This window comes from Rhipicephalus microplus, chromosome X (assembly GCF_043290135.1).
Source record: "Rhipicephalus microplus isolate Deutch F79 chromosome X, USDA_Rmic, whole genome shotgun sequence".
NCBI lineage: Eukaryota > Metazoa > Arthropoda > Arachnida > Ixodida > Ixodidae > Rhipicephalus > Rhipicephalus microplus.
The window spans coordinates 439624835-439652296 of record NC_134710.1 but is presented as its reverse complement, the minus strand read 5'-3'; the positions used below and the strand labels follow the sequence as shown (position 1 = coordinate 439652296).

At 41.8% G+C, this 27462-nt stretch overlaps 1 protein-coding gene and 2 long non-coding RNA genes across 3 annotated transcripts in view; 1 reads left to right on the top strand and 2 right to left on the bottom strand.

The window, feature by feature from the left end:
* Positions 1-27462, bottom strand: part of LOC119161814 (uncharacterized) — a 477337-nt gene that overhangs the window by 427750 nt on the left and 22125 nt on the right. The gene's annotated exons all lie outside the window — the stretch shown is intronic.
* On the bottom strand, positions 336-14441 carry LOC142776603 (uncharacterized). The gene is made up of 2 exons (XR_012887664.1): positions 7833-14441; positions 336-5604 (listed from the first exon to the last, which is right to left on the bottom strand). It is a non-coding gene; the product is annotated as an uncharacterized LOC142776603 (long non-coding RNA).
* On the top strand, positions 17163-25549 carry LOC142776602 (uncharacterized). Its single transcript, XR_012887663.1, has 2 exons — positions 17163-17632; positions 20116-25549. It is a non-coding gene; the product is annotated as an uncharacterized LOC142776602 (long non-coding RNA).

The following is a 27462-nucleotide window of genomic DNA, read 5'->3' as shown; positions in this document are numbered from 1 at the left end:
ATCGCGAAACCATGCGAGTTCAGCCTCACCTAGTTCATTTCAAACTTTCTGATTATACAAAAATAACAGAGCTGCTCTGGCAGACATCGTTTCCACTTATTGATAAATATCTTTTCCCACTTCCTAAAAGCAGACATATATTGGCGTAAGATAAATGTCAAGTACATGTACCACAACACAGGTTTTCTCTCAACTGAAAGCAAACACAGTTATTATGATATTTCATACATACTACAGTTAGAGCATTTTACCGCCAATATTCGAACAGGTAAGGTCAGTGGCCGAAGAAAAATGATTAACAGATCAGCCCGCACCCCATGAAGCTTCACCACATATTAAAATTGCAAGTTTTATTTTTCAGCATCTTTCTAGGTAATAGAGACAGCATCCATTTCTCAAAAACACACTCTTCACAACAAAACCAAAACGAGGGCCGACAGGTGGAAATGCCTCAGATAGGCTGACCAAAGTTTCGATAGGAGAACCTATCTTTGTCAAAGGTGCCTAGCCTTCTCATCATTGGCATATTAGTTGCAAGGGGGTTAGTAAAGACGTCATCTCCTGGTGGTGGCATGTGTCCCTGTTGGCAATCGTAGCCTGAAAAACAAAACTACAAAGCAGAGGAGTGCAGTCCTTGCTTCATTTCAAGTTGGGTGGTAGTGATTCAGAATGTTCTCAGAGGGTGGAGAAAAAAAGAAAAAAAAAGGAAACACCCAAAGTAGGAGCGGTGTGCTGCCAATGGGTGGCCGCTACAGACAAGAAAAAAGCAAAGAGGTTAAAAGTTGGAAGCCAGCAGACTGTCCCGGCGTTTGGCCATCACGAAGGGTTGCTGATTGGCCTATGCCGTTCTCGAACATTTATGAATGGGACTTATAAGAAAGAGGTTACAAAAAGGTGCAAGAGAGAAGCAGGCGGCTACTTTTAAATGCCAAGATTTCAAAGGTAAGCGACACCATATGTGTTTGTAAGACCTCGTGTTTATTGGGGAAGGTCATTGGTTAAAATATGCTTTCACTAAGTGTCCCGCTCAACGGAATTGCCTCAAGAATTTGGCGGCATGTTGGCAGAGAAATAGGCAAGTTCGGAATGCAAAAGGATTAAGCAACTACGAGAGAAACACAAAAGAAAAGAAAAAATGAAAAAAAAGGCGGATTGGTGATAGGCAACACGCTAGCATTAACAAACGAGGAAAGGAAAAAGAGACGCAGAGAAATTTGTGGCTTGGCAATGACTTAATGGTGCACGGTAGGAGTGTTTTTTGAAGCGACAAAAGAGGAAAGGAAGCTGTGGTTGAAAGGTTCTGGAAAATAAAAACTTCATAGTTGTGTGTATATAGACACATGTATATCTATAATTAAAGTTTTAAAATTTAGAGTGAATATTATTATTACAATATGTAGGTTAGGAGTGATTCCATGTAATACCAGTTATGTCTATTTGAAGGTTGAACGTTTCTAGTCCCTAAATATGGCCGCAATTATGCAATGGCTTTCAGCGATTCCAAATTACCACGTGCAACATTGATTCCTGATGGGTGTAGGGACATAAATTTGTGTATAAATTATAATTTCATGTATTTATTCTCTCGTGGTGACCGGAAATTATTTTGTAGAACATAAAGCTTTGCTTTTTAGAAAGTGTGGTCCTGTTGGTAGAAGTGACCAGCTACTACTTTCGGTAAATTGAGCTTTGTGTCTGCACGGTGGCCGTTCAGTCTTACGTGAATTGGCGGCCCACTTTCGCCTATATATTGTTTTCTACAGCTGGCACACTCAGAAAAGTATATTAGGTTGTTTATAAATGCAGGTGAAGCTCTATGTGACCTTGTGAATGTAGTCAGATGCTGTGCTTTTTATGTTGGTAGCCGGCTGTATATATTTGCAGGGTGAGCACCTGGGCCGGCCACAGGGATCAGACGTCCTAGTCTAAGTTTGTGTGAACAAGCATGTCTTTAAGTTAGCGTTGCAAATGCCACGTGCCACGCATTTCTAATTCCCGCAAAACTTAAAGCAAACACTAGGACGTCTGGTCCCTGTGGCCGGCCCAGATGCTCCACCTGTAAAAATATATAGCTGGCTAACAACTTAAAAAGCACAAAATTTGACTACATTCACAAGGTCCCATCGATCTTCATCTGCACTTCGAACAACCTAATATACTGTCTTAAGTGCGCCACCTGCAGACAATATATAGGCAGAACTGGGCAGCCAATTCACGTAAGACTGAACGACCACTGTGCAGACACAAAACACAATTTACCAAAAGCAGTAGCCAGTCACTTCAACCAACAGGGCCACAATTTCGACCAAGCATAGCTTTATGTTCTACGAATTTCTGCTCACCATGAGAGAGGAAATACATGGAATGACATTTGATACAGAAATGTAAGCACCTACACCGATCACGAATCAATGTAGCACGTCGCAATTTGGAATCGCTGAAAGCCATAGCATAATTACGACAGCATTTAGAAAGGAGAAAGGTTCAACCTTCAAATAGACATAACCGGTATTACATGGAATCGCTCCTAGACTACAAGTGTACTATTGATGTTCTCTCGAAATTTTTTAAATTATAAATATAGATATACATGGGTCTATACACACACAACTACGAAGTTTTTATTTGCCAGAACCTTTCAACCACAGCTTTCTTTCTTCTTTTGTCGCTTCAAAAAACACTACTACCGTGCACCCTTAGGTCATTGCCAAGCCACAAATTTCTCTGCGTCTCTTTTTTCCTTTCCTCGTCTGTTAACACTAGCGTGTCATCTACCTCCAACCCGCCTTTTTTAAAATTTTCCTTTCTTTCTGCCTTTCTCTCGTTGATGCTTATTTCCTTTGCATTCTGAATTTCTCTATTTCTCTGCCAACATGCCGCCAAATTCTTGAGGCAATTCTGTTGAGCGGGCCACCTACGGGGATAGTGAAAGCATATTTTAACCAATGACTTTCCCAATTAAACACATTCTCTTCCGAACACATCTGTTGTCGCTTACCTTTGAAATCTTAGCATTTAAAGGTAGCTGCCTGCTTCTCTCTCGCGGCTTTTCGTAACCGCTTTCTTACGAGTCCCATTCATAGATGTTCGAGAACAGCATAGGCCTTTATCGTCGGCAACCCTTTGTGATGGCCAAACGCGGGGACTGTCTGCTGGCTTCAAACTTTAAAGCTCTTCGCTTTTTTTGCCTCTGTAGCGGCAGCACACCGCTCCTACTTTGCGTGTTTCCTCTTTTTTGCTTCCATTTTTTTCTCTACCCTCCGAGAACATTGTGAATTGCTACCAGTCAACTTGAAATGAAGTGAGGACTGCACTTGTTTGCTTTCTAGTTTTTTTTTCTTTTCCGGCGGCAATTGCCAACAAATACACGCACCACCACCAGGAGATGACATCTCTACTAACCCCCTTAAAGCTAACATGCCAAGGATGAGAAGAAACGGCACTTTTCACGAACATAAGTCCTCCTATCGAAACATCAGCCAGCCTATCTGAGGAACTTCCACTGTTCACCCAGACTATCCCACTCTTCACAAGTTTTTTCTGATCCTAAGGCAGTTTTCAAGGCATTCGAAACACTATGGGCTGTTTATATAAGCTCTGCACACACAATTTAGCCATCTGATGTACAATATGCAAAGTATAACAGAGTGACTTGTTGGGCTTTACACTCTTACAGAGTATAAAAGAAGGAAAATTCGTAACTTCATATCTAACTCAGAATACATGCAACAATCATTACCTCTTACAAAAAATTAGGAATGTAATAAGCACCAGCACAGACTTCGCAGAGCTGCTCAGAAATGCATCTTGATAAAATAGTTAAATATTGCAGTAAATTACGAATGCAAAAACACAACACCAGTGCACTAGTAGAGATGCCTGGTTGGCACCAAACTGCTGTACTTAAGATGCATCATGGAAGCAAGACCACAACCCACAACTAATATACGCTTCAAGTAACCCTTGACTGCTAAACTGAAGGCCACAAAATCAAACCATGGCTGTGGTGGCTGCAATTTCGATTAAGGAGGAAATGCATGACACGTGTCTGCTTAGACGTGGATGGATTTAAAGAACCCCAGGTGGTCAAAATATCTGAAACCCTCTACTCCAGTGTCCCTGATAATTATATCATGGTTTTAACACGTTAACCTCGGTAAATATTATTCTCATTACACTTGACATGAAATAAAGCAAACAGATATTACTATGTAGTTGAAAAAATTCACCATTCAACCCTCCGATCCAAGGACTCACGTTACAATATTCTAGTATGCCTTCTATCAGTTATCATTGACAATGTTAAACATGAGTATGTATCACTGTAAAATATCCGACATGGTTTGGTATTGGCAAAGTTAGGTACGATGAAGTATGACAGTGGGAAAACACTTGATTGTACTTATGAATTGAACTTCCCAAAGGCAATGAATTAACTACAGTGACAAAAATATATTAAAATAGAATATTCAGTGAAGGTTACACTGAAGATAAAATCATTAATGTGCTACTTTTTATCACAACACAAAAAGTTTCTAAATGGCCAATTGCACATAAGGCATCAATTAACTTGACATGCAAGTCTGGCGAGCAACACACTCAGTAGATCTTGGAAAAAACAAAATATCCAATAAAGAGCTCAGTAAGCAGCCCTGACACATTTTTAAATGCACTGCCTAGTTACATTGAATTTTAGCCTTAGGAACAGAAAAACACCTTGGCAGATTGTGTCCAGGGGGACACAAAGTAATAAAATAATGCTGTCATCTGGCCTATCAACCAAAAATATTGAAATTTTAGTAACGCAAATAAGCAGGTATGTTTGCATTAAAAAGTTGGAGGCAGTCGTGTTTCTACACAGTCCCACTTGGAAAACTTTTTTGATTATGTTTATGCTCCTAGATATCCCGTTTGAAAGTTTAATTTTGCTTTTCATGATTACGCATGCAAGGCAGTGAGGTTTAGCAAAATATCACTCCATAGCGGAATGAGCAGTCGGTTCTTGCTATCGCCAGCGAATAGCAAGAGTAACCATTTTAATGTTTGCCCATGCCTTCCACCGACGGTCAGATTAAATGCATGAAATCAGAGTCTGTGCTAGTGCTCACTGTCCTGCACACATAATAATGCAAGCCGCAACTAAATTTCCAGCAGGATATCTGAGCACAGGCATGCTAGAATTCTTACAAGTGACAATATGTAGAAATGTGACTGGCTCAAATATTTAACACATACATGATCTCCTGCTGTGGTCACTATTAAGTTGATTAATAAAACTTAATGGCACCGCTGACAGTGATAATTATTGTCTCACATTGCATCCTCCTCGATACATAGCTATCAGCAGAGGTGGCTTTACATAGATAACTTACAGCGCTGACTTCTCTTTTAAGGAAAAACAAAAGGGTTAACTTTGAACACCCTGAACCTTTGTGCTCCTTGAATACAGCTACCAGGTGGCTCTCTGCAGCTCGCTTTTCAGAAGAAACAGAAGCCATGCGCCACTGATGTGCACCAGCAGTCAAATTTTTCACGAGCCAGCCTTGGATGATGGGCTAGTCCAGACGTCTTCCACACTCTCTTCCTACGACGAGCATGTATAGACTGCGAGAGAAACAAAAAACAATTTACTGATGTGTCTGTTAGCGAAGCAGAATTTGGAACTCAATTTAGAATGATCTGGAAAGTTTTGTTTTAAAAGAGTAGGATGTACGAAAACCAGACATGCTACAACAAAAACATCCTCAATGTTTTTGGCGAACATAGCTGCAACCTTACGAAAGAATATGCATTTTTCACATAACAGATCTGTCACAAAATATACTTGAATAGCGCTCTGGCATAGTGCGTATACATGCCAATTCAATAATAGGGCAGTGCGTACATGACGGTATGCACTTTGATCAAGTATCCATTGGAGGTAACACATAAAGTTATATTACGAATTTTAGTTTGAACACAACTAATGCAACTCTCTTTCGGCTGCCTACATTTGAACGATTATGCCGATAACGAAGAAAATTGGTTTCACTAAATTACTATTGTCAACTGCTAAATTATGGCTGTTAATTTAATGATTCCAGGTGGCTAAAAAGGCAGTGCCCCTCACTCATCCCTAACATACCCCTCATTACAGGCTGTCTAATAAATAATGGGAAAAAATGTGGAAGTGCTAATACAACGCACCCATCTTGAGCTAAATACCATCCCAATAAAGCATGCAAGCTTCTGCAACGATCTCTAGTAACAAGAATACTGGAAGGCATTGGTCACGATTTAGCAATACACAATAAACGTTTGACGAGACTGATTTCTGAAGTTGTGTAATTGCGTCAATGCCAACAGCTTGGAAACATGCAGTCTATATTCATGATTGTCAGATGAACATACTGTCCAATTTTCCATTTTCAAAGCAACACGTGCATGCCTTATGTATGCATACTATGATGTATAACATTATTGCAAGTTTTGAGTGTTAAATGATATATTTGTTTCTCCAAACACCACAGATCCCTTCTATAACTGTAGTGCATGCCTATAGAATTTACTGAAGCTTGTCATCTGATGTGTGAAGACAAAACAACATGCTGACCCTAATTGAAATCATGACGTTTTGGCCCCCACACAAAAGCCCTATTCACAAGTGACAAAGACTGTGCTTTTATTCGAGGCCAATGTGTAGTTTTTCAATGTTTTCATGTGTGTTTCTGACCAGATCGGCAAAAGCTTGTCATCTGTTATTAAATGCCATTGGAGGTGATGGTCTAAACTGTTCTTACTGTTCGTACAAGCAAAATTGCTTAGCGAAGTTTGAACACAAAGTTTTGGCGAGGCACATACAATATTTAATAAACCACCACAAAATAATGAAATCTAAGCATAGCGAAAACAAGCTGAATAAAATAAAATGTGCTCTACCGCATGAACTACTGATCGAATTAGGGCTCGCACAGTTAAGCTACAGTTATTCGGCCCCAATAAGCCATAAAAATTTTGTTCGGAAATACAGTTCAAGTTTAACGAACGGCTCAAAATTCATGGGTTCCGAACGAATCAGACAACCTATGTTGCGAGTGTATAACGTAAGCTCAGATTTGACTAAACGGACTGCATAAACACGTAAGCGTACATACGTGCAAGCCTTGCGAGCCGTATCTAAGACGAGGCAGCATGCTGCACGCGAACTCGAATAACACGGTAGTTCAAAGATGCGTGCCGGCGTGGATGCATACACCGGCATACGTTCGGCTGCCTGCAGCAATTTCTGATAGCAGTTTAAAAAAAGGGCGTACAACTTACGAAACTTTTCAAACTGCTTTGGACGTACAACGTATGAAACGTACAACAAATGAACCCGTTGACTCCTGTAGCACACAATATGAACAGGCATGCAAAAAAAAAAAGCCTCAAGTTAAGAGATCCAAACATACGCGCCCTAGGCGTAATCAACGCTTACAGCTAACAAACGCCGTCTTCGCCCAACAATTATTTAACCAAAATATTGGTCCATCGCGAGCAGGGCTCCCTGCCAACACCACTGCCGACAGAGGCGAGCGCCGTCACAACTCGCACAAATCCGCCGCCGAATTCCCACTGCGCAGGCACGCGCCATGTGCTTCACACACCGAAGGATGCTTGAATCGAAAGTAAAAGCTCGCCCACGCTTCACTTCCTACAAAAACGCCTTCATCCTGATGAAATGACACACACAAACAGGTTCGCTACGTTAAAAAACTTCACTTATCGCCCACATGTAACGAAAAACGTAGCATGGCGTCGTTATCACGCTCTCGGTGTTGACAAAGCGCCGACAGCAGGAATGTGGTAAGTACCTGGCGAGTGTTCCAAAATGCGACGCCACACGTCCTCGCTTGAGTAGAGTTCATCTTCGTAATAGGCAGCACCGGCAGAACACAAAACACGAACGCAGCGCGCAAGCACACCTCAAAAAACGAGAAAAAACGATGCAGAACCGACAAGCTGCAGCGCCCGACCAGCGAGCACGCCAAAACAAGTTCGGGGTTACAGCTCCGCAGCTCCGTACAAAGGCGCAATAAAATGCTTAAGTAATGCGGTAAAGTATAAAGAGTAAACGGAAATATATATAACATAAAAACGAAGCAGGAAAAATAATTTTATTTTCACAAAAAAACTAAATAAGAAATTAACACGTGACTTTAGCGCGCGAAGTTTTAAACGCTTGCAGGTACAATGCATTTTTAACAAATGAAGAACAGCGGTAATAATCACCTAAAACACTCATGTTCTTGACTTCGAAATGTACTATGGTTGACGCACACATTTACACACAAAATTGTATTGCAATGATTGATGGTGCCTATGCATACGCGTGCCCACCACGGGGGAAGGGGGGCGGGGGCAACCCTTGGTCACTTAGGGGGCAATGTAAATCCCTATAGGTACATAGAGAAATATAGAGGGGCCACTGTAACTCGACGTAAGTTTTTTAACTCGACGGGGGTTGCAGCGCCCCCTGCTGATCACCTCATACACCCCCCCCCCTCGAGGGGATGTCAAAGAGAATAGATAGCAAATACAAATTTTACGGCGTGAGTCGCAGGTCCCACAATATATATATATATATATATATATATATATAATGTGTGTGTGTGTGTAGGGGGGGGGGCGAGAGGCGTGTCTCTTCCTCCTCTCGTACCCTTCTCCCCTTCGCTTCGCAAAGGCGCTGCGTGCACTGACCGTGCCATTCTCTGACCTTTATTTCTTCACCTAAAAAACCACTTCCCGTGCTCCCGCATGGTTGCAGAAGGTAGTGCATTGTTTTCTTTTTGGACCAAGCACGTCTCGTCTTCGATAATCTTGTGAAAACAACTTGCACTCAAACGGCTTTTGACCGAGCAAGGGTTTTTTGTAATAAATTCAAGCTTTTTTTTCTCAATTGCTTCTACACATGAATATGTGCTGTCCGTAGATAGTGACAGTAGCCCATTCATTTATTCACATATAATGTGGACGATATAAAGCGGCAAAGCATGTCGAATCATACAGTGCGAGAAGAAGTTAGTCTCTTTTACATTTTCTCAATTATTCTTAGTGTTCTGTAAAATTGGTTAATGCCTCAATCATTTCCTTGATTTTTTTCATCCCTGCGACATTGTTATCTTAAAAAAGGCATGCATTCCTTGCGCTATGCGTGGTATTTGATTTGCAAGCATGGATGCAGCTCGATTCTTGCACGTGCACTCCCGCGCCGGTGGTCTGGTGCTTATGGTGCTGAACTGTTGACCCGCAAGTCGCAGGATTGAATCCCGGCAGTTCACGGCGGCCACATTTTTAATGGACGAGAAAGAGTGCGAGACCTGTGTAGTTAGACTTAGGTGCACCTTAAGTAACCCCAGGTGGTTTAAATTTTCGGAGCCCTTCGGTACAGCGTCTCTAATGATTATATGACAACTTTGGGACGTTAAACGGAACAATTTTTATTCCAACAATTATAGGTGTACACCCTTCTGTTCTTCAACACCCTCACGAACGGCATAATAACACCCTTTTTCCCGTTACACCCTTCTCCGAGGGTGTACCAGCAAAGAAAAGGGTGTTAAATTCATTCAAAGAGGGTGTAATTCTTGAAAACACCCTTTTTACACCCATAAGGGTGTAAAAAATTTTACTGTGTACGTGCTACTTGCCCTACCCTTATTCATTTCTTATTTTCGATTTGAGTTATGATATCCTCCACCCAAGTTTGTTCCCTGACCCAGTCTGCTCTCTTCTTGTCTCTCAAGGTTACATTTATCACTTTTCTCTGTATTGCTCGTTTCGTCGTCCTCAATTTAAGCTGACCCTTGTTTTTAAGCTCCCGAATTTCCGCTCTGGAGTACGAGCAAGATGCAGCTGTTATATACTTCTTCTTCAGGGTTTGTTGCAGATTGTAATTCGTGAGACGAGATTGCATGCCGAGTGTCATCTACTTCATTCTTATTCCAGTTATTTAACTCTCATAGTTCGGCTTCGCTGTTGCTACCTCTGCAAAACATGTCTCGCTTAAAGAAGGAACGAGTTCTTGCACAGTTTCTTATTTTAGAACTTTGACAGTGCCACTCCCAACATGCACGTGGTATTAGTAACTTCGTTTCAGCACTACTGTAGCTGTCTCTGCCGTCGCCTTGCAACAGCCTTCACATTCACAGGAGTCTATACTCATTGTGAAAAAGAAGTGCTGCTAAATATCCGCTACCACAGGCTCATTTGTTACCTGGTTATATGTGTTACTCTGTGAAATGTTTGACACGTAGTGTGAAGCACAGTATGAGCACCCCATCACATGCACTGTCCAAGAAATTTGAAGCCTGGACATTTCCTGCGAACTGAGTATTTCGTAATACAAGAAAGAACAATTTGTGCACCCGAATTCTTACAGCTTGAACATATCATACACTGTCACGGCTTTTCAGCATAGCGTTTCAATTTGTCTGCCTGATGTATTAATGAATGGCCTTTCTTTTGTGCAGTTTGAGAAAAAAAACTGAGTCGTTAGGAGGGTAAAACAGAAATTATTCCATGAAAATAGGTTCAATAAATGAAGTGTCTTCAACCCTACCTTGCCAGAATTTTGGCACATGTGCTTGCTTTCAGTGATGACACATTCTCCGCTTACCTAAGATAGGTTCAACAATGAAGCATCGAAGCATACATTCATATGAGCAGTTCCTTAGAGGCTGCGGTTGGGTGTAAGTGAAAAAACAGTCCTAGTAACTCTAGTAGAAACAAGAATGGGTTTGTGATTCATGAATAAGAAGAATGTTTATGTGAACACTGCATATAAGAAAGCTAGTGTGGACGTAACATGGCTGATTTTGTGAATTTTTCTTGTAGATGGCATTTTAATGAATTTGTTTTAGTGACGTTCTTTAGAGAAAAAAGACAAGTAATTGTTCAAATAGATTGAATATATGGTCTATGCAAATTGAATATGCTCGTTGTAAACTTACAAAAAATATACGAACGCATGCATGTATTAAAGGGTCACTTGGTTGTACCATGCGTTGAATTTATGAGCATATTGTCCTGGGGTCGTAACATCGACGAAGAGAGCAGACAATACTTTGAAGAATAATACATTTATTCGGTCGAACCTGTAGCCACGTAAAAGGACACTAAGATTACAGCGAGACACTGGCAGTGATTGCGGCTTACAGAGCGGTGGCCAATGATGAACTGACAAGCTGCGAAGCGTGTCGGCATTGATACCCTTGCCTTCGAATATTCTAGCGTTATTGCTAGCGGTGACGTTGGTTCCAGAAAAAAGTATGTGATATCCACAAAGTGGGCGTAATCTTAACAAAACGATCTCCGACAGCCTTGAAGCTTCTCAAACATCGTAGGCGCGCTTTGCGCTGAGCGTAGTGTAACGAAGCGATAACAAAGCTTGTGAAACAAACGTGACAATATGTTGCGGTAGACGTATTTTGAGCAGAAACAGGTTGATTTATACGTGGGGTTTAATGTCCCAAAATCACCATATGATTATGAGAGACGCCATAGTAGAGGGCTCCAGAAATGTCGACCACCTGGGGTTCTTTAACGTGCACCCAAATCTGAGCACACGGGCCTACAACATTTCCGCCTCCATCGCAAATGCAGCCGCCGCAGCCAGGATTCCAACCCGCGACCACACAGAAACAGGTAAAAGTTATGCTGAGATGATGTGATCTGCGTTACAAGTTTAGCAGTGAAAGTTTTTTCAGCGAATGCGACAACGAAGTAAACAATCTCAAACATTCACATGGTGTGCACCTCATTAGCTGTACAAGTCGAACAGCCTTATTAAATGACAAAAACAGTAATACAAGCAAAAAACGCACTGCTTAGATGCAAAGCAGCGCATTTTCATTCACCGTTGAGCACGCCCACATTGTGTATGAGTATTCTGTTTTTGTAGGCCGTCTCTGAGTGATTTGCAAGCGTTGAATTTTCACACTGGAGGCTGCACAGCCAGACGTCAGTGAAGCACAGCAGCTGACACGGTTCACAGGCATTAAAAATGTTCACTTTGTCGTAGCGCCACGTAAACTAAGTCTGACACTCAAGCTCGCATTGATATATCAAAGCTGAATTAAAACGGAGCTTCGTAATGCAGATCGCAAAAAAAAAATGCACCATGGCTATCCGCGGTACAATTTGATCAAAATAACCGACAGAAACGCAAGCGATGTCAATAGGCTGCTGCTTTTTGAACAACAAGATAATCTCAATACTTGAACTCAAACAGTCAGCGCGTTTTTATTATTAGTAAAAGTGATAAAAAGTTTTTCCTCGAAGTTTATGCAAAACAACGCGGTAACTACATTTTACGGTATTTTGATAAATCCTGAAATGAAAGTTTTAGCCGCATTGAGCACACCTAACAGGCAAAATGCACACTAACTTATCTAGCTGCTAAAAGAAGAAAGAGTAACGAGTTTATTGACACTACACGCACACATGATCAAACTCGCCGTGGTAGATTTTTTTGACCCCTACGGCCATCGTCGCAACTTGAGAGTTTGCAGGGCCTGGTTATACTAGAATTTCTGGAGTGGAGGTCACGCATACCCGTACATGTACCGAAGTGAAGCCGGGGCGGCCATATTGCTCAGGGCAGAAGGAGGTGGAGACTGCCTTGCATAGTGCTGTAATGCGATGGACGCTTGCGGCATCGCGTTTTGTTGCGATAGCAATTATAACCACACTCTCGGCTGGATTTTACCGCTAGCGTCAGCGTCGATGTCATGCGCTGAATATATGTATATATATATATATATATATATATATATATATATATATATATATATGCCCCTGTGTGAGTGTATGTGTGTGTCTGTGTGTGAAAACGCAAGAAAGAAAAAAAAAGCCGGAAAAAGCGCTTCAGCGCGCAGAATTGAACGTGGGACCTCTCCGTTATGAAGGCTAGGCGTTAACCACTGAGCCAACCCGGACAACGCTCTCGCCCATTCAACCGGCAAGCTATTTATATTTACCACTTGCCGATGCTGTGTTTTTGGCATTACCAGGAAGATGGCGCATTGAGCGCACGTCACCACATAGTGCAGCGGCGCCTGCTCTAATCTCCTACGCCTACTTTGCCCTGCTTAGAAATGGGACGCGACGCTCCCTCGTGAGTCCTGATCTCGTGGTTGCGAGCAGGGGAGGATCGTACGCCTTGGCTGGCCTCGCAATTTACATGGAACAATGCTGTGGAAGTTACCGGGTGCACAACGGTCACTGCAATCATTGCAGTTTCCGTTCGCGAAAAGCGCGCTCTTTTTAGACTCAGCGAAGTAACAAATGAGACGCTTATTCGCGTGCATCCGTACCTGTGAGTACGTTTCATGCGTAATTTCTGCACGAGAATTGCGGGGCACGTTTCGATCTGCTTTCCATTCTGCGCGTGAGCTTTCAAATTGTTGCTATCGCGTTCATTGCTTCGCCTTTGTCGCAAAGCTCTGACTTTTGTTATAGCTACTAAATCACCTGTTTATTATTTTTAAGGGGCGAGGAAACGTAGAAATGACTTTAACGAACATCTGCATTAATTTTTCTTTAACACATGGCGTTTTAAGCGTGTTGAAAAAACACCAGGCCTGCGTGGAACGTGCAGCACAGTCACAGCAAAAGCTAGAAGAGCAGCCTGTCAGAGCCTTTTCTAAACGCTCTTTGGGATGCTACAAGCACACTGCAGGGTACCCACTGCGCCATAAATATTCATAAATTATGTGAAGTAGGCCAGCATTCACTATATATGGTATCCTTTGTCATCCTTTAGGGAAGCGTGGTATCTGCTACACACTTGTTGGCAGATTGTGCAACATTTTTCATGCAGTGGCTGAGAGTAATAGGTGATCAACAACAAGTTTTCTAAGAGATTGGAGCATCGGATGACCTAATCGCAACGCAATTCGCATTGTGTGACACCTGGTTGTTCCTTTTATGTTCAAAACGCTTTATTACTCATGTTACTGCAATTTTACTTTCTCGATATCAAGCCCGACTAATGCTCATTTCAATAAGAGCTCACAGCCCTAGCTAGGCTCAGTGGTAGAACATAGGACATCAAGCCTCACTAAGGCTCGTTTCGAAAAGAGCTCATAGCCCTAGCGTGGCTCAGTGGTAGAACATAGGGCATGCATGCAGTGGACACGTGTTGAAATCCCATTGTCATTATGTGTTTTATTTACGGAGTTTTTTTTTTCCTTCAATTCTGGTTACGGGCGGCGGCGGACATCCACGGCGCCACGCGTAAACCGTGTTCTGATCTCATAATAGCTTTCGCTGTGAAAAGAAAGAACTCAGGGATAATGATTCACATTATATGTTTACACAGTGTCCTTGCAACAGAAGTAACCAGTGAGGACGTGCCCAGAAAGTAAAATTTTCCCTCGCACACAACCATAGGCTCTTGGCAAATAACAATGCAGCCTGTGTGCAAACTTTTTTATCAGGGAGGGGGGGGGGGGCGTATGCACCTTTTCACGATCTCGATTGAGAAGCTGCTGGATATCCGGAGAATGTGGTGCTCGAAAAACTTCCAATCCTCCATGTGATAATATATCATCCTAGACCACCACCACCGTGGTGGTCTAGTGTCTAAGGTACTCGGCTGCTGACCCGCAGGTCACGGGTTCGAATCTCGGCTGTGGCGGCTGCATTTCCGATAGAGGCGGAAATGTTGTAGGCCGGTGCGCTCAGATTTGTGTGTAGGCCCGTGTGCTCTGGTGGTCGAAATTTCCGGATTCCTCCACTACGGCGTCTCTCATCATATGGTGGTTTCGGGACGTTAAACTCTCATATCAATCAATCAATGTTTTGCTGCATTATCTGGTCAATTAAACTCCGAGAAGCCACTTTATCAGCTCCTAGACTGGCGCGCATCTTTCACCGCAGGCTTCATGCCTCCGTTTTTGAAGATAACGGCCAGATGGCGCTTGTGTCTAACGTGCCTTATAGTTACTGTATATGCTACCTTTAGGTGGCATAAAGGTAGCATATACATTAACTCTAACGTGCCTTGATGCGCTCGTTCGCCTCCGCTACACGCTCGAGGCAGTCTAACGCAGCGCCTTTAGAAAACCATTTACTGATTTTCTTACGCAGAACATCAAATAAACGTTTTCTTTACTCTCTCCAGACGAAAGACTACCGTCTTTCGATGACATTTGCGGTGTTACATGCCGATTTGGAAGCAATTTTTTTGTCTGTACCACTCCTTTGAGAGTGAAGTTTGGGGGTGGAGAGATTTTGACAGCTCCGTCAATGAAAGGCGCTTTAGGCGGGAGTGTTTATTTCCCTGACTTTTCTGACGAGCTCATTTTTTTCTCCTACATAAAAGGAGGCATACCGCAGCATCAACAGTTTTGGCATTGGGAGTGTATTGTTCATGCAAATATAGGAAACTCAAAATATCAGAAATGCAGAGCTGGTGCGACATTAACTACCTTTCAAAAACGAAGCGCTTCCTTGTAATAGGCACACTCAAGTATTGGCTTTCGTAAGTGCGCATGCAAACTATGTAACACGCTAGTAATGTTGCAAGCCAGTCTCATCTAAGCAGCCTGCTTGAACATGTCTACTGAACATAAGTCGTCAGTCTTTTTTGGCGCTTAACTTTCTCACCTTAGAGCGCACTCTCATCTGCTGCGCAATATATGGCGCCTTTAGAATCCCGAAACGCACAAAAATTATTTTCAAAGTGCCTCTGTGCCCCCGGGCGCAAAAAGGTAATCTGCGTACTCGTGAATGCAGTCGTACACAGTAAAATTTTTCACACCCTTATGGGTGTAAAAAGGGTGTTTTGCGGATTTACACCCTTTTTGATTAAATGTAACACCCTTTTCTTTGCTGGTACACCCTCAGTGAAGGGTGTAACTGGCAAAAGGGTGTTATTATGCCGTTCGTGAGGGTGTTGAAGAACAGAAGGGTGTACACCTATATAATAGTTGGAATAAAAATTGTTCCGTGTAACGTCCCAAAGTTGTCATATAATCATTAGAGACGCTGTACCGAATGGCTCCGAAAATTTGAACCACCTGGGGTTACTTAAGGTGCACCTAAGTCTAACTACACAGGTCTCGCACTCTTTCTCGTCCATTAAAAATGTGGCCGCCGTGAACTGCCGGGATTCGATCCTGCGACTTGCGGGTCAACAGTTCAGCACCATAAGCACCAGACCACCGGCGCTGGAGTGCACGTGCAAGAATCGAGCTGCATCCATGCTTGCAAATAAAATACCACGCATAGCGCAAAGAATGCATGCCTTTCCTAAGATAACAATGTCGTAGGGATGAAAAAAATCAAGGAATTGATTGAGGCATTGACAAATTTTACAGAACACTAAGAATAATTGGGAAAATGTAAAAGAGACTAACTTCTCCTCGCACTGTATTATTCGACATGCTTTGCCGCTTTATATTGTCCACATTATATGTGAATAAATTAATGGGCTACTGTCACGATCTACGGACAGCACATATTCATGCGTAGAAGCAATTTAGAAAAAAAGCTTGAATTTATTACAAAAAACCCTTGCTCGGTCAAAAGCCGTTCGAGTGCAAGTTGTTTTCACAAGATTATCGAAGACGAGACGTGCTTGGTCGAAAAAGAAAACAATGCACTACCTTCTGCAACAATGCGGGAGCACGGGAAGTGGTTCTTTAGGTGAAGAAATAAAGGTCAGAGAATGGCGCGGTCAGTGCACGCAGCGCCTTTGCGAAGCGAAGGGGAGAAGGGTACGAGAGGAGGGAGAGACACGCCTCTCGCCCCCGCGCACACACACACACACACACACACACACACACACACACACACACACACACACATATATATATATATATATATATATATATATGTGTGTGTGTGTGTGTTGGGACACTGCAACCCGCGTTGTAAAATTTGTATTTGCTATCTACTCTGTTTGACATCCCATCGGGGGGGGGGGGTATGAGGTGATCAGCAGGGGGCACTGCAACCCCCGTCGAGTAAAAAAAACATACGTCGAGTTACAGTGCCACCTCTCTATTTCTCTATGTACCTATAGGGATTTACATTGCCCCCTAAGTGACCAAGGGCCGCCCCCGCCCCCCTTCCCCCGTGGTGGGCACGCCTATGCATAGGCACCATCAATCATTGCAATAAAATTTTGTGTGTAAATGTGTGCGTCAACAATAGTACATTTCGAATTCAAGAACATGAGTGTTTTAGGTGATTATTACCGCTGTTGTTCATTTGTTAAAAATGCATTGTACCTGCAAGCGTTTCAAACTTCGCGCGCGCGCGCTAAAGTCATACGTCAACTTTGTTTTTTTGTGAAGATAAAATTATTTTGCCTCTTTCGTTTTTATGTTATACATATTTCCGTTCACTTTTCATACTTAAACGCTTTACTAAAGTATTTTATTGCACCATTGTACGTCTGCGGAGCTGTAACCGGAGCTGTAATACATGTTTGGGCGTGCTGGTCGGGCCTGCAGCTTGTCGGTTCTGCATCGTTTTTTCTCGTTTTTTTGAGGTGTGCTTGCGCGCTGCGTTCGTGTTTTGTGTTCTACCGGTGCTGCCTATTACGAAGATGAACTCTACTCAAGCGAGGACGTGTGGCGTCGCATTTTGGAACACTCCTCAGGTACGTACCACATTCCTGCTGTCGGCGCTTTGTCAACACCGAGAAGAGCGTGATAACGACGCCACGCTACTTGTTTTCGTTACATGTGGGCGATAAGTGAAGTTTTTTAACGTAGCGAACCTGTTTGTGTGTGTCGTTTCATCAGGATGAAGGCGTTTTGGGGGGAAGTCAAGCGTGGGCGAGCTTTTTCTTTCGATTCAAGCATGCTTCGGTGTGTGAAGCACATGGCGCGTGCGTGCGCAGTGGGAATTTGGCGGCAGGTTTGTGCGAGTTGTGACGGCGCTCGCCTCTGTCGGCAGTGGTGTTGGCAGGGAGCCCTGCTCGCGATGGACCAATATTTTGGTTAAATAATTGTTGGGCGAAGACGGCGTTTGTTAGCTGTAAGCGTTGATTACGCCTAGGGCACGTATGTTTGGATCTCCTAATTTGAGGATTTTTTTTTTTTTGCATGCCTGTTCATATTGTGTGCTACAGGAGTCAACGGGTTCATATGTTGTACGTCCAAAGCAGTTTGAAAAGTTTCATATGTTGTACGCCCTTTTTTTAAACTGCTATCAGAAATTGCTGCGGGTAGCCGTACGTATGCCGGTGTATGCATCCACGCCGGCACGCATCTTTGAACTACCGTGTTATTCGAGTTCGCGTGCAGCATGCTGCCTCGTCTTAGGTACGGCTCGCAAGGCTTGCACGTATGTACGCTTAGGTGTTTATGCAGCCCGTTTAGTCAAATCGGAGCTTACGTTATACATTCGCAACATAGGTTGTCTGATGCGTTCGAAACCCATGAATTTTGAGCCGTTCGTTAAACTTGAACTGTATTTCCGAACAAAATTTTCATGGCTTATTGGGGCCGAATAACTGTAGCTTAACTGTGCGAGCCCTAATTCGATCAGTAGTTCATGCGGTAGAGCACATTTTATTTTATTCAGCTTGTTTTCGCCATGCTTAGATTTCATTATTTTGTGGTGGTTTAATAAATATTGTATGTGCCTCGCCCAAACTTTGTGTTCAAACTTTGCTAAGCAATTTTACTGATTGATATGTGGGGTTTAACGTCCCAAAACCACCATATGATTATGAGAGACGCCGTAGTGGAGGGCTCCGGAAATTTCGACCACCTGGGGTTCTTTAACGTGCAACCAAATCTGAGCACACGGGCCTACAACATTTCCGCCTCCATCGGAAATGCAGCCGCCGCAGCCGGGATTCGAACCCGCGACCTGCGGGTTAGCAGCCGAGTACCTTAGCCACTAGACCACTGCGGCGGGGCTAAGCAATTTTACTTGTACGAACAGTAAGAACAGTTTAGACCATCACCTCCAATGGCATTTAATAACAGATTACAAGCTTATGCCGATCTGGTCAGAAACACACATGAAAACATTGAAAAAACCACACACTGGCCACGAAAAAAAGCACAGTCTTTGTCACTTGTGAATAGGGCTTTTGTGTGTGTGGGGGGGGGGGGGGGGGCAAAACGTCATGCTTTCAATTAGGGTCAGCATGTTGTTTTGTCTTCACATCAGATGACAAGCTTCAGTAAATTCTATAGGCATGCGCTACACTTATAGAAGGGATCTGTGGTGTTTGGAGAAACGAATATATCATTTAACGCTCAAAACTTGCAATAATGTTATACATCATAGTATGCATACATAAGGCATGCACGTGTTGCTGTGAAAATGGAAAATTGGACAGTATGTTCATCTGACAATAGTGAATATAGACTGCATGTTTCCAAGCTGTTGGCATTGACGCAATTACACAACTTCAGAAATCAGTCTCGTCAAACGTTTATTGTGTATTGCTAAATCGTGACCCATGCCTTCCAGTATTCTTGTTACTAGAGATTGTTGCAGAAGCTTGCATGCTTTATTGGGATGGTATTTAGCTCAAGATGGGTGCGTTGTATTAGCATTTCCACATTCTTTCCCATTATTTATTAGACAGCCTGTAACGAGGGGTATGTTAGGGATGAGTGAGGGGCACTGCCTTTTTAGCCACCTGGAATCATTGAATTAACAGCCATAATTTAGCAGTTGACAATAGTAATTTAGTGAAACCGATTTTATATGTTATCGGCATAATCGTCCTAATGTAGGCAGCCTAAAGAAAGTTACATTAGTTGTGTTCAAACTAAAATTCGTAATATAACTTTATGTGTTACCTCCAATGGATACTTGATCAAAGCGCATACGGTCATGAACGCGCTGCCCTATTAATGAATTGGCATCTATACGCACTATGCCAGAGCGCTATTCAAGTATGTTTTGAGACACATCTGTCATGTGAAAAATGCATATTCTTTCGTAAGGTTGCAGCTATGTTCGCCAGAAACATTGAGGATGTTTTTGTTGTAGCATGTCTAGTTTTCGTACATCCTACTCTTTTAAAACACAACGTTCCAGATCATTCTAAATTGAGTTTCAAATTCTGCTTCGCTAACAGACACATCAGTAAATTGTTTTTTGTTTCTCTCGCAGTCTATACATGCTCGTCGTAGGAAGAGAGTGTGGGAGACGTCTGGACTAGCCCATCATCAAGGCTGGCTCGTGGAAAATTTGACTGCTGGTGCACATCAGTGGCGCATGGCTTCTGTTTCTTCTGAAAAGCGAGCTGCAGAAAGCCACCTGGTAGCTGTATTCAAGGAGCACAAAGGTTCAGGGTGTTCAATGTTAACCCTTTTGTTTTTCCTTAAAAGAGAAGTCAGCACTGTAAGTTATGTATGTAAAGCCACCTCTGCTGATAGCTATGTATCCAGGAGGATGTAATGTGAGACAATAATTATCGCTGTCAGCGGTGCCATTAGGTTTTATTAATCAACTTAATAGTGACCACAGCAGGAGATCATGTATGTGTGAAATATTTGAGCCAGTCACATTTCTACATATTATCACTTGTAAGAATTCTAGCATGCCTGTGCTCAAATATCCTGCTAGAAATTTAGTTACGGCTTGCATTATTATGTGTACAGGACAGTGAGCACTAGCACAGACTCTCATTTCATGCATTTAATGTGACCGTCGGTGGAAGGCATGGGCAAACATTAAAATGGTTACTCTTGCTATTCGCTGGCGATAGCAAGAACCGACTGCTCGTTCCGCTATGGAGTGATATTTTGCTGAACCTCACTGCCTTGCAGGCGTAATCATGAAAAGCAAAATTAAACTTTCAAACGGGATATCTAGGAGCATAAACTTAATCAAAAAAGTTTTCCAAGTGGGACTGTGTAGAAACACGACTGCTTCCAACTTTTTAATGCAAACATACCTGCTTATTTGCGTTTAAAATTTCAATATCTTTGGTTGATAGGCCAGATGACAGCATTATTTTATTACTTTGTGTCCCCCTGGACACAATCTGCCAAGGTGTTTTTCTGTTCTTAAGGCTAAAATTCAATGTAACTAGGCAGTGCATTTAAGAATGTGTCAGGGCTGCTTACTGAGCTCTTTATTGGATATTTTTTTTCCAAGATCTACTGAGTGTGTTGCTCGCCAGACTTGCATGTGATGTTAATTGATGCCTTATGTGCAATCGGCCATTTAAAAACACTTTTTGTGTTGTGATAAAAAGTAGCACATTAATGATTTTATCTTCAGTGTAACCTTCACTGAATATTCCATTTTAATATATTTTTGTCACTGTAGTTATTTCATTGCCTTTGGGAAGTTCAATTCATAAGTACAATCAAGTGTTTTCCCACCGTCATACTTCATCGTACCTAACTTTGCCAATACCAAACCATGTCGGATATATTACAGTGATACATACTCATGTTTAACATTGTTAATGATAACTGATAGAAGGCATACTAGAATATTGTAACGTGAGTCCTTGGATCGGGGGGTTGAATGGTGAATTTTTTCAACTACATAGTAATATCTGCTTGCTTTATTTCATGTCAAGTGTGATGAGAATAATATTTACCGAGGTTAACGTGTTAAAACCACGATATAATTATCAGGGACACTGGAGTAGAGGGTTTCAGATATTTTGACCACCTGGGGTTCTTTGAATGCATCTATGTCTAAGCAGACAGGTGTCATGCATTTCCTCTTTAATCGAAATTGCAGCCACCACAGCCATGGTTTGATTTTGTGGCCTTCAGTTTAGCAGTCAAGGGTTACTTGAAGCGTATATTAGTTGTGGGCTGTGGTCTTGCTTCCATGATGCATCTTAAGTACAGCAGTTTGGTGCCAACCAGGCATCTCCACTAGTGCACTGGTGTTGTGTTTTTGCATTCATAATTTACTGCAATATTTAACTATTTTATCAAGATGCATTTCTGAGCAGCTCTGCGAATTGTGTGCTGGTGCTTATTACATTCCTTATCTTTTGCAAGAAGTAATGATTGTTGCATGTTTTCTGAGTTAGATATGAACTTACGAATTTTCCTTCTTTTATACTCTGTAAGAGTGTAAAGCCCAACAAGTCACTCTAATATACTTTGCACATTGTACATCAGATGGCTAAATTGTGTGTGCAGAGCTTATATAAATAGCCCATAGTGTTTCGAATGCCTTGAAAACTGCCTTAGGATCAGAAAAAACTGTTGTGAAGAGTGGGATAGTCTGGGTGAACAGTGGAAGTTCCTCAGATAGGCTGGCTGATGTTTCGATAGGAGGACTTATGTTCGTCAAAAGTGCCTTTTCTTCTCATCCTTGGCATGTTAGCTTTAAGGGGGTTAGTAGGGACGTCATCTCCTGGTGGTGGTGCGTGTCTTTGTTGGCAATTGCCCTCGGAAAAGAAAAAAAAACTAGAAAGCAAACAAGTGCAGCCGTCACCTAATTTCAAGTTGACTGGTAGCAATTCACAATGTTCTCGGAGGGTAGAGAAAAAAATGGAAGCAAAAAAGAGGAAACACGCAAAGTAGGAGCGGTGTGCTGCCGCTACAGACGCGAAAAAAGCAAAGAGCTTGAAAGTTCGAAGCCAGCAGACGGGGCCCCCGCGTTAGGCCATCACAAAGGGTTGCCAACGATAAAGGCCTATGCTGTTCTCGAACATCTATGAATGGGACTCGTAAGAAAGCGGTTACGAAAAGGCGCGAGAGAGAAGCAGGCGGCTACCTTTAAATGCTAAGATTTCAAAGGTAAGCGACACCAGATGTGTTCGGAAGAGAATGTGTTTAATAGGGAAAGTCATTGGTTAAAATCTGCTTTCACTATCCCCGTAGGTGGCCCGCTCAACAGAATTGCCTCAAGAATTTGGCGGCATGTTGGCAGAGAAAGAGAGAAATTCAGAATGCAAAGGAAATAAGCATTAACGAGAGAAACGCAGAAAGAAAGGAAAAAATTTAAAAAGGCGGGTTGGAGGTAGATGACACGCTAGCGTTAACAGTCGAGGAAAGGAAAAAAGACGCAGAGAAATTTGTGGCTTGGCAATGACTTTATGGTGCACGGTACTAGTTTTTTTTGAAGCGACAAAAGAAGAAAGAAAGCTGTAGTTGAAAAGTTCTGGCAAATAAAAACTTCGTAGTTGTGTGTATATAGACACATGTATATCTATATTTATAATTTAAAAAATTTTTGAGAGAACATCAATAGTACAACTTGTAATCTAGGAGCAATTCCATGTAATACCGGTTATGTCTATTTGAAGGTTGAACCTTTCTAATTTCTGAATGCTGTCGTAATTATGCTATGGCTTTCAGCGATTCCGAATGGCGTCGTGCTACATTGATTCGTGATCGGTGTAGGGGCTTACATTTGTGTATCAATTATCATTCCATGTATTTCCTCTCTCATGGTGAGCAGAAATTTGTAGAACATAAAGCTTTGCTTGGTCGAAATTGTGGCCCTGTTGGTTGAAGTGACTGGCTACTGCTTTTGGTAAATTGTGTTTTGTGTCTGCACAGTGGCCGTTCAGTCTTACGTGAATTGGCTGCCCAGTTTTGCCTATATATTGTCTGCAGGTGGTGCACTTAAGACAGTATATTAGGTTGTTCGAAGTGCAGGTGAAGATCGATGGGACCTTGTGAATGTAGTCAAATTCTGTGCTTTTTAAGTTGTTAGCCAGCTATATATTTTTACTGGTGGAGCATCTGGGCCGGTCACAGGGACCAGACGTCCTAGTGTTTGCTTTAAGTTTTGCGGGAATAGGAATGCGTGGCACGTGGCATTTGCAACGCTAACTTAAAGACATGCTTGTTCATGCAAACTTAGACTAGGACGTCTGATTCCTGTGGCCGGCCCAAGTGCTCACCCTGCAAATATATACAGCCAGCTACCAACATAAAAAGCACAGCATCTGACTACATTCACAAGGTCACATAGAGCTTCACCTGCACTTTTATACAACCTAATATACTTTTCTGAGTGTGCCAGTTGTAGAAAACAATATATAGGCGAAAGTGGGCCGCCAATTCACGTAAGACTGAACGGCCACCGTGCAGACAAGCACAATTAACCGAAAGTAGTAGCCGGTCACTTCTACCAATAGGACCACACTTTCTAAAAAGCAAAGCTTTATGTTCTACAAAATAATTGCCGGTCATCACGAGAGAATAAATACATGAAATCATAATTTATACACAAACTTATGTCCCTACACCCATCAGGAATCATTGTTGCACGTGGTAATTTGGAATCGCTGAAAGCCATTGCATAATTGCGGCCATATTTAGGGACTAGAAACGTTCAACCTTAAAATAGACACAACTGGTATTACATGGAATCACTCCTAACCTACATATTGTAATAATAATATTCACTCTAAATTTTTAAAACATTAATTATAGATATACATGTGTCTATATACACACAACTACGAAGTTTTTATTTTCGAAAACCTTTCAACCACAGCTTTCTTTCCTCTTTTGTCGCTTCAAAAAACACTCCTACTGTGCACCATTAAGTCATTGCCAAGCCACAAATTTCTCTGCGTCTCTTTTTCCTTTCCTCGTTTGTTAACGCTAGCGTGTCGCCTACCACCAATCCGCCTTTTTTTTCATTTTTTGTTTTCTTTTGTGTTTCTCTTGTAGTTGCTTATTCCCTTTGCATTCCGAACTTGCCTATTTCTCTGCCAACATGCCGCCAAATTTTTGAGGCAATTCTGTTGAGCGGGACACCTATGGGGATAGTGAAAGCATATTTTAACCAATGACCTTCCTCAATAAACACGTGGTCTTCCAAACACATCTGGTGTCGCTTACCTTTGAAATCTTGGCATTTAAAAGTAGCCACCTGCTTCTCTCTTGCGCCTTTTTGTAACCTCTTTTTTATGAGTCCCATTCATAGATGTTCGAGAACAGCATAGGCCAATATCGTCAGCAACCCTTCGTGATGGCCAAACGCGGGAACTGTCTGCTGGCTTCGAACTTTCAAGCTCTTTGCTTTTTTCGTGTCTGTAGCGGCCACCCATTGGCAGCACACTGCTCCTACTTTGGGTGTTTCCTTTTTTTTTCTTTTTTTTTTCTCCACCCTCTGAGAACATTCTGAATCACTACCACCCAACTTGAAATGAAGCAAGGACTGCACTCCTCTGCTTTATTTTATTTTTTTTTTCAGGCTACGATTGCGAACAGGGACACATGCCACCACCAGGAGATGACGTCTTTACTAACCCCCTTGAAACTAATATGCCAAGGATGAGAAGGCTAGGCACCTTTGACGAAGATAGGTTCTCCTATCGAAACTTTGGTCAGCCTATCTGAGGCATTTCCACCTGTCGGCTCTCATTTTGATTTTGTTATGAAGAGTGTGTTTTTGAGGAATGGATGCTGTCTCTATTACCTAGAAAGATGCTGAAAAATAAAACTTGCAATTTTAATATGTGGTGAAGCTTCATGGGGTGCGGGCTGATCTGTTAATCATTTTTCTTCAGCCACTCACCTTACCTGTTCGAATATTGGCGGTAAAATGCTCTAACTGTAGTATGTATGAAATATAATAAATGTGTTTGCTTCCAGTTGAGAGAAAAGCTGTGTTGTGGTACATGTACTTGACATTTATCTTACACCAATATATGTCTACTTTTAGGAAGTGGGAAAAGATATTTATCAATAAGTGGAAACGATGTCTGCCAAAGCAGCTCTGTTATTTTTGTATAATCAGAAAGTTTGAAATGAACTAGGTGAGGCTGAACTCGCATGGTTTCGCGATACCAAGTGTAACTGCAAATTAAGTTGCTGAAATATGTATATGTCTGCATCCTGCATGGGAAGTGTGCACTGTTACGGGTAATAATGTTTTTTTAATATAATGTGTTCGTGTGTCTACACAAACGTATGCATACCAAGCACCTTTGCTGTATCGACTCACTGAGCCACCAATTGATATACCCCAGATGTTTATGCTATTTAACACTAAATATTTGTAATTCATTGTATAACTATAGAAGGCAGTCTAAATTTCTATAGTCGGCTTTACAAAGAAGGCTTTGAGGAATATCGTTGCATTTCAGTAAGCTTGTTTATACGCACACACACACACACACACATTTTTTCATCCACTTTTCTTTATTCTTTTTTCTTATTTACATTCTATAGGTTCTAATAACTTCCCCTGTACATTCCTTGGCATTACTGTCTGTTAGATCTCATTAATATATATATATATATATATATATATATATATATAATGAGATCAAACAGACAGTATTGCCAAGGAAAGTATAGGGGAAGTTATTAGACCGAATTGTAATGTAAATGTGAAGAAATGTGGGTGAAAAGATAACTTGCCATGGACAGGAACCGAACCTGCGACCTTTGAATAACGCGTTACTGGAAGGTCGCACACCCTTTCAACACCCTCTTAAAGGGTGTTAGCTGAACACCCTACACGAAGGGTGTTCAGCAAAATGTTAGGGTGTTCAACACCCTTCTAAGTAGGGTGTAACTGAAAACACCCATAGGGTGTTCCTCTGGCGACAAGCCAGTTTACACCCTTAAGGGTGTAAAAAAATTTACTGTGTATAGTCACGAAAATATGTGAGTAAAAGGGAGTAACGAAGCGAAGCTACTTGCACGTACACATTAAGTTTTTTTACACCCTTAAGGGTGTAAACTGGCTTGTCGCCAAAGCAACACCCTATGGGTGTTTTCAGATACACCCTACTGAAAGGGTGTTAGCTGAACACCCTACACGAAGGGTGTTCAGCAAAATGTTAGGGTGTTCAACACCCTTCTAAAAGGGTGTTGAAAGGGTGTGCGACCTTTGAGTAACGCGTTATTCGAAGGTCGCAGGTTCGGTTCCTGTCCATGGCAAGTAATCTTTTCGCTCACATTTCTTTCAACACATTTACATTACAATTAGGACTTATAACTTCCCCTATACTTTCCTTGGCAATATTGTCTGTTTGATCTCATTATATATATATATATATATATATATATATATATATATATATATATATATATATATATATATATATATATATGTGTGTGTGTGTGTGTGTGTGTGTGTGTGTGTGTGTGTGTGTGTAAGCAAGCTTACTGAAATGCAATGATATTCCTCAAAGCCTTCTTTGTAAAGCCGACTATAGAAATTTAGACTGCCTTTTATAGTTATACAATTAAATACAAATATTTAGTGTTAAATAGCATAAACATCTCGGGTATATCAATTGGTGGCTCAAAGAGTCGATACAGCAAGGGTTCTTGGTATGCATACGTTTGTGTAGACACACGAACACATTATATTGAAAACATTATTACCCGGAACAGTGCACACGTCTCATGCAGGATGCAGACATATACATATTTCAGCAACTTAATTTGCAGTTGCACTTGGTATCGCAAAACCATGCGAGTTCAGCCTCACCCAGTTCATTTCAAACTTTCTGATTATACAAAAATAACAGAGCTGCTTTGGTAGACATCGTTTCCACTTATT